The sequence below is a fragment of the Orbicella faveolata genome, unplaced genomic scaffold (genome assembly GCF_042242905.1).
Source record: "Orbicella faveolata isolate gen_17 unplaced genomic scaffold, um_ofav_v1 contig_25, whole genome shotgun sequence".
NCBI classification, from domain to species: Eukaryota; Metazoa; Cnidaria; class Anthozoa; order Scleractinia; family Merulinidae; genus Orbicella; species Orbicella faveolata.
The window spans coordinates 3,035,084-3,048,053 of NW_028301553.1; the positions used below are offsets into that span (position 1 = coordinate 3,035,084).

The 12,970-nt window shown below is 35.8% G+C and overlaps 2 long non-coding RNA genes and 1 pseudogene across 3 annotated transcripts; 2 read left to right on the forward strand and 1 right to left on the reverse strand.

Moving 5' to 3' along the window:
- The first annotated feature begins 750 nt into the window (after nucleotides 1–750).
- Nucleotides 751–9,227, forward strand: LOC110042885 (uncharacterized; annotated as a pseudogene). Its single transcript, XR_016208769.1, has 13 exons — nucleotides 751–972; nucleotides 1,949–2,177; nucleotides 2,913–3,052; nucleotides 3,496–3,602; nucleotides 4,339–4,501; nucleotides 4,745–4,933; nucleotides 5,378–5,483; nucleotides 5,646–5,806; nucleotides 6,260–6,403; nucleotides 6,678–6,788; nucleotides 7,279–7,459; nucleotides 7,628–7,780; nucleotides 7,976–9,227. The product of XR_016208769.1 is annotated as an uncharacterized LOC110042885 (transcript).
- LOC149108570 (uncharacterized) lies at nucleotides 3,139–4,836 on the reverse strand. Its single transcript, XR_016208776.1, has 2 exons — nucleotides 4,763–4,836; nucleotides 3,139–3,559 (listed from the first exon to the last, which is right to left on the reverse strand). It is a non-coding gene; the product is annotated as an uncharacterized LOC149108570 (long non-coding RNA).
- An 838-nt stretch (nucleotides 9,228–10,065) lies between the features above and the next one.
- LOC149108571 (uncharacterized) lies at nucleotides 10,066–12,829 on the forward strand. Its single transcript, XR_016208775.1, has 3 exons — nucleotides 10,066–10,090; nucleotides 10,205–10,258; nucleotides 11,216–12,829. It is a non-coding gene; the product is annotated as an uncharacterized LOC149108571 (long non-coding RNA).
- Nucleotides 12,830–12,970: the final 141 nt, after the last annotated feature.

The following is a 12,970-nucleotide window of genomic DNA, read 5'->3' on the forward strand; positions in this document are numbered from 1 at the left end:
GCCCTCCAAACTTCCCGCGTGCTTCGTATCTCGATGAACGCACGCTGACACATGAACCAATTGTTAAGTGACTTTTTAGTTTAAGGGATGAGGCATTGAGTTGGGGATGGGAGTACACTTAATTTTAGTAGTAGTCATAGTAGTATAACTGAAGTTAAAAAAATAAATGTACCAGAGTAAGCCACTTGATACCTCATCATAGCAAACAATGGAGGTTTCCTGGTCACGTCCGCATTGATTATTGAAATTCTATACCATGGTTAAGGACGTCTCAAGAACGTTCTTCCATATAGCTAAAAGAAATAAAAACGTCGAGCCTCAACTGCAAAATTACACGTTCTTATAAGAAAAGAGAAATAGTCTACATGGGACTGACATAATATCATTACATAATGAAATTTTTCAAAAAGCAGAAGTCTAGTTCATGTTACTTTATTCTTTACGCTGTTAATTATGCATGTTATTGGCTTCCCCATAGGGTCAATCCCTGGTCTAACCAGAGGGGTTGTAAAATCAGTCAACCAACTTTAGGAATTCCCTAGGGGGTTAGGGAATCGTACAAGACAAAGTCCCCTGGCTGAGGTGTCTCTCAGTAGAAAAGCCAACTGATATCCTTTACAAACTTGTGAATTACCCTAAGTAGAACAATGTCAAGATTTCCCCTACCCTCAGTCAAAGAATCTGACCAATCTCCCTGATTGGCTAGGAGGTTAGCCCCACGGCGAAGGTAATGACATGCGCATTAGTCAATCGATTTTTCTGCTTACCAAGTTCAGCTTTTTGTGTTGCTTTACAGGAAGAGGTCGACGATAATCCACCTTTTTGTATCATGGAAGGGTCAACGTTTTTCCGCCGAAAGAAAGAGTGGAATTTATTTGGCGATTTCTCTCTGAAAATCCTAGGAGAGATAACGGAAGGTGGTTTCTGGGTCTGTGCATTTGGCACTCGCGTGCTTGGAAGGCACGTTGAACGGTGAGGCTGACATGTAGAATTAAGCGGACTTGGACGATAAAAGTAGTGAGGATTCTCACACACACACAAGACAATCACGTATTCGTATTCTCGTTTATGCATGGTTAAATTTTACCTGTAACCCCCTCCCCTCTCCCCTTCTCTCCCGGCAACCCCGGGACGGGTCCAGCCCCTCAGTCCCGGGAGTCGGGGCTCGGGCAAATGGAAAATAACTCACACGATGGCGCCTGTTTGTCCATGGAATGGAATATTTTGTTCAATATCTGGTTGCAAGAACTTGTCCGCTGATTTAAACTGTTAAAAGCCAGAAATTTTAATGCTCTACTAAGAGCATTCATTTGATTCAGATAAACTTAAAATCCTAAAAGCCTTTATGGTTTCGACAAAACGTCTGGACTTGCTATTGTACAGAAAGCAATATTGTTAGGTCTCTAGGACACAAAATGGTATAATTGTCATGATCCACGAGGAGTGCCAGGGGTTGGGAATTGTCTATTTTGGTGTGAGCGTGGGTGGGAAATTCCCTGGGGTGTGCCCGGTACCATGTACATGGCATCACTCAAAAAATATTGAACCAATTGCAGTAATGTAACGTGTACATATTGTTTGTAGGCTGCTGAATCAGATTGTGCATTTGTGAGTTCTAATAACACCGATATGCATATAAAGGGCTTACTATATCAAGTAAAATAAATAAATGAATAAATAGATAAATAAATAAATCAATCAATCAATAAATAAGGAAATAAAAATGGTTAACATCACTACCCATGTAGGTTTTGGGTCACCTCCTTTTTTTATATTTGATCTATTTTAGAGAAACATTCACAGGCCTCACAATTTCTTTGTACCCAAGCTTACCTTTGCAATACCTATTGAGGTTCCATATCTGTGGGGCATTACTGAACTTAATATTTTCTTACATGAATTCCCTTTCAATGTCCTTTCTTTTGTTGTTTTTGGAAATACGTAATAGGAGGATTGTTATTCCAGCCAGTGCGTTTGACTCCAAGGTGAAGTTCCTGGAGAAGACTAGGAAGAGTTTTGGAGGAGGCGCATTCAACATTAATGAGGGTGCTTTACTTGAAAACTACTATCTCTTCTTAAAAGAAGAGTACAATGAGGGTGTGCCAAGGCAATACTTTGCTGCAGAGTGCATCGGTTTGCAGAAGTCCAAAAATGATTACTGGTGTCTTTCTAGTGAGGTATGTGTAATCAGTATACAATTTGCAATGTGTAGTTCCAAAAAATATCCATACCCTCTGATCACCATGGAGGCTGAGTGGAAATTCCACAGAATGGGTGCAGTTGTTATCTGAATTTCAGCCATCACCTCTCCCTAACCCATGAGGGACACAGGAGAAACTCTCCAGCCCCCCCTCCTAACCAATGTGTTAGGGGGAGGAGAGGCTTGAAATTCTGACTAGGTGCCTTGAAGTCCAAAATTTGTTAAAGTAAGGTATGATGTTGAAGTGGAATTTCTAGATTGGAGGGGTGGCTCAAGCCAATAAACCCTATGTCTTATGAGTTTGAATATTTTCTGAAACAACTCTAAAGACCTTCTGTTTAGTTACTAATGTTACTATTCCTGGGGCAGGTACTTTTGGTATTGGGAGTGAGTGTACATGTGCCCAGGAATTCTTGTCCAATTAATAGAGCATGTTGACTTTAATTTTTCTGCCCTATCCTCTCCTATTCAGCTATCCTATGACTATGAACCAGAGACTCCAATCTTCAGACCACTAGCGATGGCATGAACACTTTCCCTTAAATGATACCTTGTTCCATACCAACACCCTCTGATGACAGAACAAGATTGGTCAATAATGCATATGTAGCACACAATAAAAAAAAGGATCTAGAATTAATAATTGTCATTTACTGCAACTAATTTAAGAAAAATAATCTTTTGCTGTCAATTTCATTTTTGTTTGTGTTAGATTCATGTATGTAATGGCATGATATTGCCTAAGGAGAATCAGCGCTTTCTCTTTCCAAATGACCTATTGTACCCATATGAAGTCATCGTCAACCGTTCCCTGCTTGAGGACAATATGCATTGCCGTAATGTTTGTAAAAGGTAATTACTGGTAAATAATATGAAAATATACAGTGTAGTGGAACTTTTCGCACCAACAAAATATATCGATGATGTGTTCAGAACTTTAAATGATGCAGTCATTTAAATGTAATGTATTTCCCAAAGATGAACAGGAATACAATTTGCTTAATGACCTACACTGTAGTCTGAGGTATAATTCTCCACAGCATACCAGTCTTATTATAACAATAACTTGACAAGTCTTTAAAGAAACTGTAATTGCAAATTATTTCTTGAGTTTGGATATACCGGTACATTTCAGTTCAAGCTTTAATTGGTAATGTGACAATTATTATTGTACAGTGGCATCTTGAGTATAATGAAATATTCTCATTTATTTGATATCCTCATAAATTTGTATTTACCACTGAAAAGTCCTGTTTAGGGATTGACACAAGTTTTTAATTTAATCCTCCTGGCAGATTTATTGAGGCCTCTTCTGTCTTTGGCGTAAACCACATATCTTTAAAACTGGCCACAGCTTTCCTGCTCCTCAGGTTGTTAAGGATAAATGATGAGGAGTCTTGGAGTAAGTAAACCAATGTGTCGTAAAAATATTCATGCTCTCTGGACAGAGTGCAATAAATGGAAAAAAAATAAGGGAGAACAGGGTCTCTTAGAATTTGTTCTAAAGGTGGAATTTCCAGTGGGAGGTGTGGTGTGTCTGTATGTGTGAGCCAGGGGGTGGGGAGAGTCAAACCATGAATAACCCTAAGGGAGCATGAATATGTTCAGGTTGATTAACTCTGAAAATTTTCTTATTAATCCCTTTAACCATCCTAGGCAAATGCTAAATTTCTTTGAATGGTATTTTCTAGTGAAAAGGGTGCAGGGGAGGTCAGCGATCATGAAAAGACGGCCATAAGTTCAAAATGAAAAATAAAAACACTTAAATTTTTTGTTGCCTTGTATACATGGGGTATACCCCTAAACTTAATCTTAAAATGCAGCTCTAAGAGCATTGGTTGTTGTCATGTATTACCTTGACCATCCAAAACTGTAAAAGAATAAAAATTTGCAGGGATGGTGAATCAAGTCTTAGGTTGAAGGGGGCATGATTTTATGCCTTCAATGTGAAAATTTCATAAAATTTGATTGAACATTGAGTTACATAAAATGGTAATTCGTGCCACATGTGGCACTGTTGGACAGTAAAGGGATAAAATCATAATGTACGGATCTCATTCTATTTTGACATTTGTGCCAGTTCAACATTAATTGCAATATCATAAATTAAGTCCTTTGATGTTGGTAAATTTTCCCAGATGAAAGTTCCATTGGCCTCCTTCATTCATCAATCGATGAAAGAAATGTCAGAAAATCTTTAACTCTGGACTTCTTGGCTAAAGGTCAAGGTGTTGCCACCCGGAAACATCCAACCATGCTAGCGGGTGGGGATCAAAATCAATGTCACAGGGGCATCAGTGTAAGTTAAATAGTACAAGTTGACTTATTAATTATAAAATGTCTTAGTGTGGGTATATGAAAATTTTCTTGTCAGTGGGACAATGCATTATGTGATCATGTTTTACATGAAATATAATGTCACGAATGAATGAAGTGTTAAACAGAGTATCGCCCAATGTGCGAACTCAAATATTGGAATATATACCTAATAGGTATTGTTCTAGGATTAACAATGAACTAATTTATTTCATTTTTTTCCTACAGTCCGGTGATCAAGGATACGCTCTCAAAAACTAACTTGATGGTCATGATAGATGACCCCATCATTTCCACAAATCTGGCCGAACTACTGCTCCAGGTGCAGAGTGGCCTGACAATGGGGTCCAGGAATGCAGGCATGACAACACCTGGGGGTAGCCTGCTTCTAACCTCCAACAGTACAGTTACTCAAAGGTAAAATGACCTGCACACAGTGTATAGCATGCTGTTGTTCATAAAGGGTACGATTCCAGGGTTTCAACCCGGTCTGATAGATAGAAACATAAATCGATTATTATGAAACCACCTTGCAGTCCAAAGACTGAATTACATATTTAATTACATTTATGAAATTAAAAAACTTTCTGAATGTACTCATTATGATTGTTAATAAGTGTTATGGGATAGGAGACACCGGAGTTCATGAAAATATATGTTAAATATGTGTGACATATATGTGATTCATTATTTTACAAATTAAACATATTGACCATGTCACCTAAATATACTATCAATGTACACCAGTTTAAAAGTTATCTTGGGATATGCTTTTATTAATAATGTTTGTGCTGACAGGGTAGTGAATATCACTCTTACTCATTACTAAAGGTTAGTATGCACTGTTATTTACTTTTACAGAGCTGAGGGTCGTGTGTTAGTTTTTCAATACAGGAAGGCTCCTTTCTCAGCAGAAGCAGAGTAAGATCTTGATGCTGGAGTCAGGGCGATTGCTGCCCAAAACAAAGTAATACACTAAACATGACAATTGCATATAATATAATAATTACTCAACAATTTGCTAAAATTCTCATGAATATATTGACTCAAAGAACAATCATGTCTTAAATTTTGAATTATTTTTTAGTGTGAAATGAATGTTAATTCTTTTCTATTTCTGCCTTTCTAGGGTTTTCTTCTGGCTTGGGCTATCCAAATGAAATGTGCTTGGCAGCAATTAATGCCAGACATTTTTGCTGACATCAAGTCAGTCCTAGATGTACCTACTATTCATTAAGATGCAGCCAAGGTGGAAAAGGATTTGCTGCAGTTATAGCAACCCATGTTATTGTAAGTTCATAAATATATTACATCTCGAATATAATTCAGGATGAATTTATGGCAAGTGGGATCTAGGAAATTTTATTCAAACAAAAAGATATTAACTCAAAAATAACCAACATGTATGCCTTAACTATCAAGGCACAATGTGCCTGTATAAAAATGATTCAAACCTTGCCAAGTTTTCCAGCCTTACCATTGTTTTGAACTAGATCGGCCCACTATATACACAGGCTGTTATGTTTATAACATTCACAAAAAGAAAATTACACGAGGTATATGATCAAACTGGATGCTAAAAAATAGTTTGTCAAGTCTGCTGCACATCAATGAAAATGCTTGGTAATTTATTAAATACGGTAAATGTTAATGTAGTGCAAAGTATTAGTTATATAGGGTAATAATCACACTTCATTATAATAATTTTGTATTTAAAATGTAACTTTTGTCATCAATCATTAGCTCCATGCATCAGCTGGTATCAATCCAGAAACCTGCAAAGTGGTTGCTGAAGTTCTTAATCAGAATCAAATGGTTCAAAAAGAGGATACGCTAACTAGGCTGCAGAGAAGTATTCTTTCCAAACTGGAGACTGATGAATCAAATGTAAGCAAAGTCAACATTTTAACAATGCAGAAGGTCAGAACAAGACAAAATTACCAGGTTATTTAGAATCACTAGGTAATAGGGAATTAACTAACATAATTAGAGCATTTTAGCCCCAGAAATCAGTACAGCAAACTCAGAACAAGGTCATCCTAATCCAATGAAAGCAAAAAAAAAAAGTGATTTGTGTTAATTAATTTTTTACATAAGCATATTGAAATATAACCTGGTTAAAATATATCATTAATAAGTTGTATACTTTTCACATTTGCAGGTTCTTACTTGGTTGAATCCCACTGTCAAAGTTCCGGTGAAAGAAAAATTTGTGATGTCAATTGGCATTAAAGCCTCTGCATTGGAGGGATTCGCACAGGTCTCTGTGAAGGTAAAAAGTGGTTCTTTAATAATTTCCAAATGGCGGGCTCTCTGATAATTATCAATAATTTATAGAGTGTGAATTAAGAGCCAAAATAATAAGGGGGCAGCATGACAGAGCTGACTTAAATTTAAGTTGGTCTAAAAAAAGTTCTGTTTTGTATTAATCAAAAGCACCCTGAACCAACTCAGTGATGCATATAGCTAAATACAGTGAATTCTTGATCTTGACATAACTTACGCTGTTACCCCGATAGAAAAACAAGCGCAATATGAAGAATGGTATTAAATGAATCTTCAATACATCAACTAACTTGTTTGTCAGCAATATATTTTCAAAATGACAAGTTTTAATATTGAGATCATATGTATTAAAAATGGTAAAATGACATGCATTTAACTGTTAAATTTTTTACAATAGTCTATCATAACCAATGAAAACAACAAAATAATATTATTTACACCAAGTATTGAAATGGAAATTTGGTTTTACACTGTAGGAGGTCAGCAACTGGTTGAGGGAGGCAACAGATTGCACAAAAAGCATATCACTGTCATTTGCAGACAGCGAGTCATGCACCCTTGATGACCTCAAAAAAAGAAACAAAAAGTGCAAGTCTTACAGGGGATGGAAAGTGCCCATCTCCTTGTTAAATGCCGATGTTTTGAGCAAACTTCAAGGTAGGATAATAAGATAATAAGACAAAAAGAATGTCACCTATACAGTAACCATTGCATACCTATATTAAGTGAAATTGCTTAGAAATAAAATAATTTATCTAGATCAGAAGCATACTACGTATTATACACTTGATTTTGAAAATGATAACGTTGTTAATAATTTAACAGAGCGATGCGGATCTAGCCTGGCCTTGAGAGAAGAGCAGGCCAGTTGTAGTACAGAAGGTGCTGCCCCTGAAGAACAAATGAAGCCAGGCAAGCTAGATGAATTTCAGTGGAAGCTTAACAGTATGGACCTTTATCTTCTTAAATATTTCGAGGGTAATTGTTTATGTGCATTACTACTAGCTAGCGCTACTATACTCTCATTATTTTCACTACTGCATTAAACTGCAATAATTATTCACATATACATACTTGTTAATATTGAATTTGATAAAACCAGAAAACCCTCTCGGATTATAATTTTTTTTTTCAGGTAGGTTAAATTGTTTAAGAAATTTTTTTTTTATTTAGACTATCGAGAGCAACCTCGACCAGAGACAACAGAAGAGAGGAACAATAATTATTTTGCCACAGTAAGCAAAGCTAATAGTTAATGGAAAGGTAGGCCCAATAATAAGACTTATTAGAAAATTAATGCCAACAGTTTTTTCACTACCTTGAGTATAGAATTAGTAATGCACATGTCATTGGTTTCCCCGTGGGGTCGATCACAGGTTAACCAAGGGGATTTAAATTAGTTTAGGCAAGCATACTTAATTGGAATTTCTCCAGGGGGGTGGGTGGTAATCTCTCGACAGAAAATCCCTCCCTGACATCCTTAAAAAGGTAAAGTGAATTTCCTGATCCCTTTTTGTGTGTTTCGCATAGATCAAAAAGGCAACAACTACAAGTTCAATTTTGGCTAACCGATCACAGTTAGACTACAGTATACAGGCGCACTTATTTACAAACTATTGAATAACAATACATGCCATTGTTATATGCTTCATTCAACAAAAGACCCGAGACACATGAAAATGAGGAGTGAACCAAAGTGGCGCTGTATTAATGTGTAGTTGCTGCCAAGGCTTATCACAGCTGTGAATTAACAAAGAGGAAAAGTTCTTCCAGCCTAATATTTATTCTAATAATTGAATTTGTTTACAGAATCGCTTGATGACTAGTTTTAAAAGTGTTGGTGCTTTGTAAACATTTGCAAGCCAAAATACAGATGTTAATACTATTTCAGCGCAAATCATCAATCAAACAATATTTGTAAAAAGCAAAATTTACCATCCTGGTACTTATATAAAATCCACAGTTAGGAATTCTATAGGTTCATTGTATTCGAAATCAAGGGAAATGGTCTTCATCATTTTAAAGCCCTACACTTCCTCTTTTAATTTCCAACTGCTGAGTAGTTTTAAGGTTAGAAAAGAGGACATAGAGGTCTAAAAAGCATTAACACACAATTCAATATTGCGACAAAAAGGTACATCCATTTTGTGGATTTCAATCATAATGTTTGTATGATTTAGCATTTACTACCTCCTCCTTACTTCTGTAGTAGTACTGTTGGTTTAAGTTACAGATAAGTTCAAATAGCTAGAAGGAGAAACTGAAAAAACTTTTTTAAAAGGCCAATAATTGCGGCTTGATCTTTTAATTTCAGGACTCAATCCCGTACTCGTAACACACCAAGCGTTATTATTTAAATCGACTGCATCTGAGAATAATTAACATCTGATATTATGACTGTTAATACAATTTATTCAACATAAAACTCCACAGAACTTGACTCCAGAAAGCAAAAAAGTGTTCAACAATTTCAGCCCAAGAAGCAGGAGTGTTTTTAAGCAGGTAAGACTTACCACTATCGTAGTTTGTTTTTCTGACAAAATATTTCTTTATAGCTGTCCATATAGCTTTTCTGCCAATCCATATAGCTGTTCTGCCCCAAATGTCTTCAGCTTCCCCAAATGTTACCCTGTAGAATAACATTATAGCACAGTTTGTGTCCTATGATATGTCTATTAGTTAGCACACATTAACACTTGAACAATTTACTTTAACACTTTTTGTGAAAATGATCAGCTAACACAGGTTTTAAACAAACCAAACCATTGCAAACAGTTTCAAAATAGTGAAATTTTAAGTTTAGAGAGTTTGTTAAGTGTGTGATGTTCAAATGTAGTTTTGGAAAATTTACTTAAATGTTATGACAAACTGATTTTCCACAGTTTGTCCTCTTTAACAGTGTTTGCCCCCTGGTAGATGGTTAATTGGCCCGGGCCACGGCCCAGCCCAGGTTTTGTATACACCCCTGGTAGACTGCATGGCTAATTTGCTTGACAGTATGAAAACTATCATGGAGGCTATATTGTGCATAAGACCCAATGGGACAGACTTGAATTAGGCTTTGCATGTTATTTGATACCCTTTAAGGGAGTTAAATGCTCTAGAAATCAGCAGCTTTAGTAATACCTTAGATTTCTTCAAATCTTTAGGGCTTTGAAGTGGCAAAACGGCTACATGAGAAGCAGGCTGTCAGTGGCCCAAGCCATGCATCTACCTCGACATGTTCACAGGATAACCAAGTGCATCTGCAAACACCAGGACATGTCAATGCAACAACTGACTCAGCAGGTTAGTCTTTACAGCTTGCTATAATATAGACAAACAAAGAAAGAATACAACATGACATGTATAGAAAATATAACTATTATTAATATAGCAATGTGTTTTCCTATTCACTTTAAGGCACTCAGAAAATATTATTTCCTGCAGGGACCATTGGCGTTCTACCTCGACATGGTAAATTATAAATTATTAAAATATGACAACATAAACATTATACTTAGTTATGACAGGAAAGGGTAATGTTTAAGTGACTTAAAGGATGAAATATAATATAACAGATCAATGCAGAAAGCATGACCTGATCAGTACCTTAAGTAATAAACAACAGCAACTTGTCATGGGTCATTTAAGAACTATAATTATTAATTTGAAACAGTGTTTGTCAACTGTAGGAAATTTTTCCTGGAGGTAAATTCTCATTGTTATCACATCTGAGTTCAGAAAGATAAAGAAAAATTTCCCATGTCTACATCCTCCAAATGTGCAGTTAACATTGCATGGTTTCAAACCAGTTCTATTCTGAATTTCCTGATTATGAATAACTACAGGATTATGACAAGAAGGAATTAGATAAAAAAATATGTATGATGCTCATGTGATTCAATTTTATAACTGCAATGTAATCTAAGTCAAGTACTATTGTTCACCTTTCTATGTACAGCAAAGAGTCCTAAGCAAAATGAAGACCTTTGTGCAAAATGCCACCAAACCAGTCCTTATAAGAAGAAGACTTGGTCTAGAATGTGGATGTGTGACACATGTTCACAATGCATGCAGAGTATGTGCATGTAGAGTTGAGAAATATGGGATGCTACTTATAAAAGTCAATAGATGGATGCTTATATGCATGGGGCCAAACCTCTAGTTCAATTTGAAAAATAACTAATTGGGTACTTAAAATGGTTTTTAATTTGTGAACCCTATAAACCCCAGTCCTCTGTGATCAGCAAAAAAAACTTCTCTATACATGTAATACCATTGCTTAAATTCTAAAACTGAGAGGTTTATGAAAGATGTGATAAATCAAAACACAACAAATGAGAAATTATTATAACAGCTATAAGGGGTACCTTTAGGGCTGAACAAGAATCCTGCCAGCCGCTTAACATGGTTATCCCTTTCATCACACAGGGAATGTGCAAATCTGAAATCAGTGCCAAAAGAGGACGAGAAGTGGGTGTGCCAAGGATGTGGAAAGAAATGAACCCACTTCACAGAACACAACACGTAAAATACCAGGGTATTCCTGGCAAGTAATTGAAATGACCTTTCTATAAGAACTTTTAGTGCAACAAATGAACTTTTAGTGTCTACTGAACCAAAACCTCAATCAACACTGCAAATCACAAACAGGAGATGGACTTCTGACAATAATTTATTGTAAATTACAATTCTGAAATATGTTTCCCAGAAAAAGTTTTAAGTAGTTAGAAAATCTCTGGTCAAGCTAGGTCCGGAAAAATAAAAGTGCATTTGAAAACAATGCACACTTCCGATTTCTAGATCATTTTTTTTCGTGTGCTTAAAAAATGTCAATACCTTTTTTATTTCCTGCTGCACTTTATGACTCACACTTTAAGATTCCAAGGCTGTGCTCTAATACAAATTATTCTAGGGAGCCCAAGGCCCTTACCTTAAAAATCTGGGGTGTCAACCAAACAATTATTCAAATCAGATTGTTTTTGCCCAAGGGTAAACATTAGGCCAGGATGCACTCAGCACTGCTAGAGTACAGCCTTGTGACAGTGACACTTACATTCATAGTTTATAATAATTATTGTGCTTAAAATAGTATGTTGACAAGATGTTTGAAAAGGACACCTTTTCCATATGCCAGCTTGTGTATTAGAAATAGCTAATTAATTTAGATATGCCATTGTAATGTTAATATTATTACTCATTATTTATATAAAGGAAGCCTCCACTCCTACACCAAATTGACCCTAAGTACAAGTTTACAAAATGTAGTTAAACATGGGAACAGCAATTTAAATGCACAAAAAATTGGGGATCATTGTTTTTTTTTCACTGTTAAATTGCCCGGGTGCTGCCATTTTTGATTTTGTAACATCAATTGGTTGCAGCTATTATCAGGAAGCATATGACACAGAAAATCTTGTGTGTTAGACAATAGCCCTTGAAATCATGATAGATTTTTTTGACACTTAAATGTTATATCCACGTTTTATCTCTATAAAACAAAATTTGGAATCTAATAATTATTTACAAGAATGAAGTATCAATTTGTTGTAAGAGTGGAGTTTCCCTTCAACATAAATTAAGTCAGGCATTTGTTCGCAAAACGTACGTCCCCTCTCGTGTGTGTGGGGGGAAATGGAAATTCATGAGTTATCTTCGAAAAACACGCTTTAAAACTAATCAAGAATTTAAAAACGATGATGTAGATGATGAACTAGTGTTTTTGTTCCAATTATTTAGATAACTGCTGCTACTTTGTGAAGGCAAAGCAGTGACAAATCCCACTATCATAGTGCTTCCAAAGGGCTTTAAAATAAACTTCCTTATATATAGATTATATCAAAGGAGTGTAAAGTAAACAGCATCCACTTGTTTCACTTTCCAAGTATAGCAAGGATCCACTTGAAAACTGAGCACCAAAATAACTTCCTTTTTTAAATAAGGAAATAGATAATATCACCTCAAAAAAAGAATACTACAATAAGAATTCAATTATATGAAAATAAGAATTTTTAATGTTATGTAGAATATACCCTGTGGCACAAATTTTTTTATGGTGTATTGTTTTGTTTTGTAGAATCAATTTTTGCGATTACGACAGCAGGGTTTTGCATGCTTGCAATTGTTGCAACTTTCGAAGTCTTCTTCAAATGGAACCCTGTTTTCATCAGTTTAAAGAACTTCAAC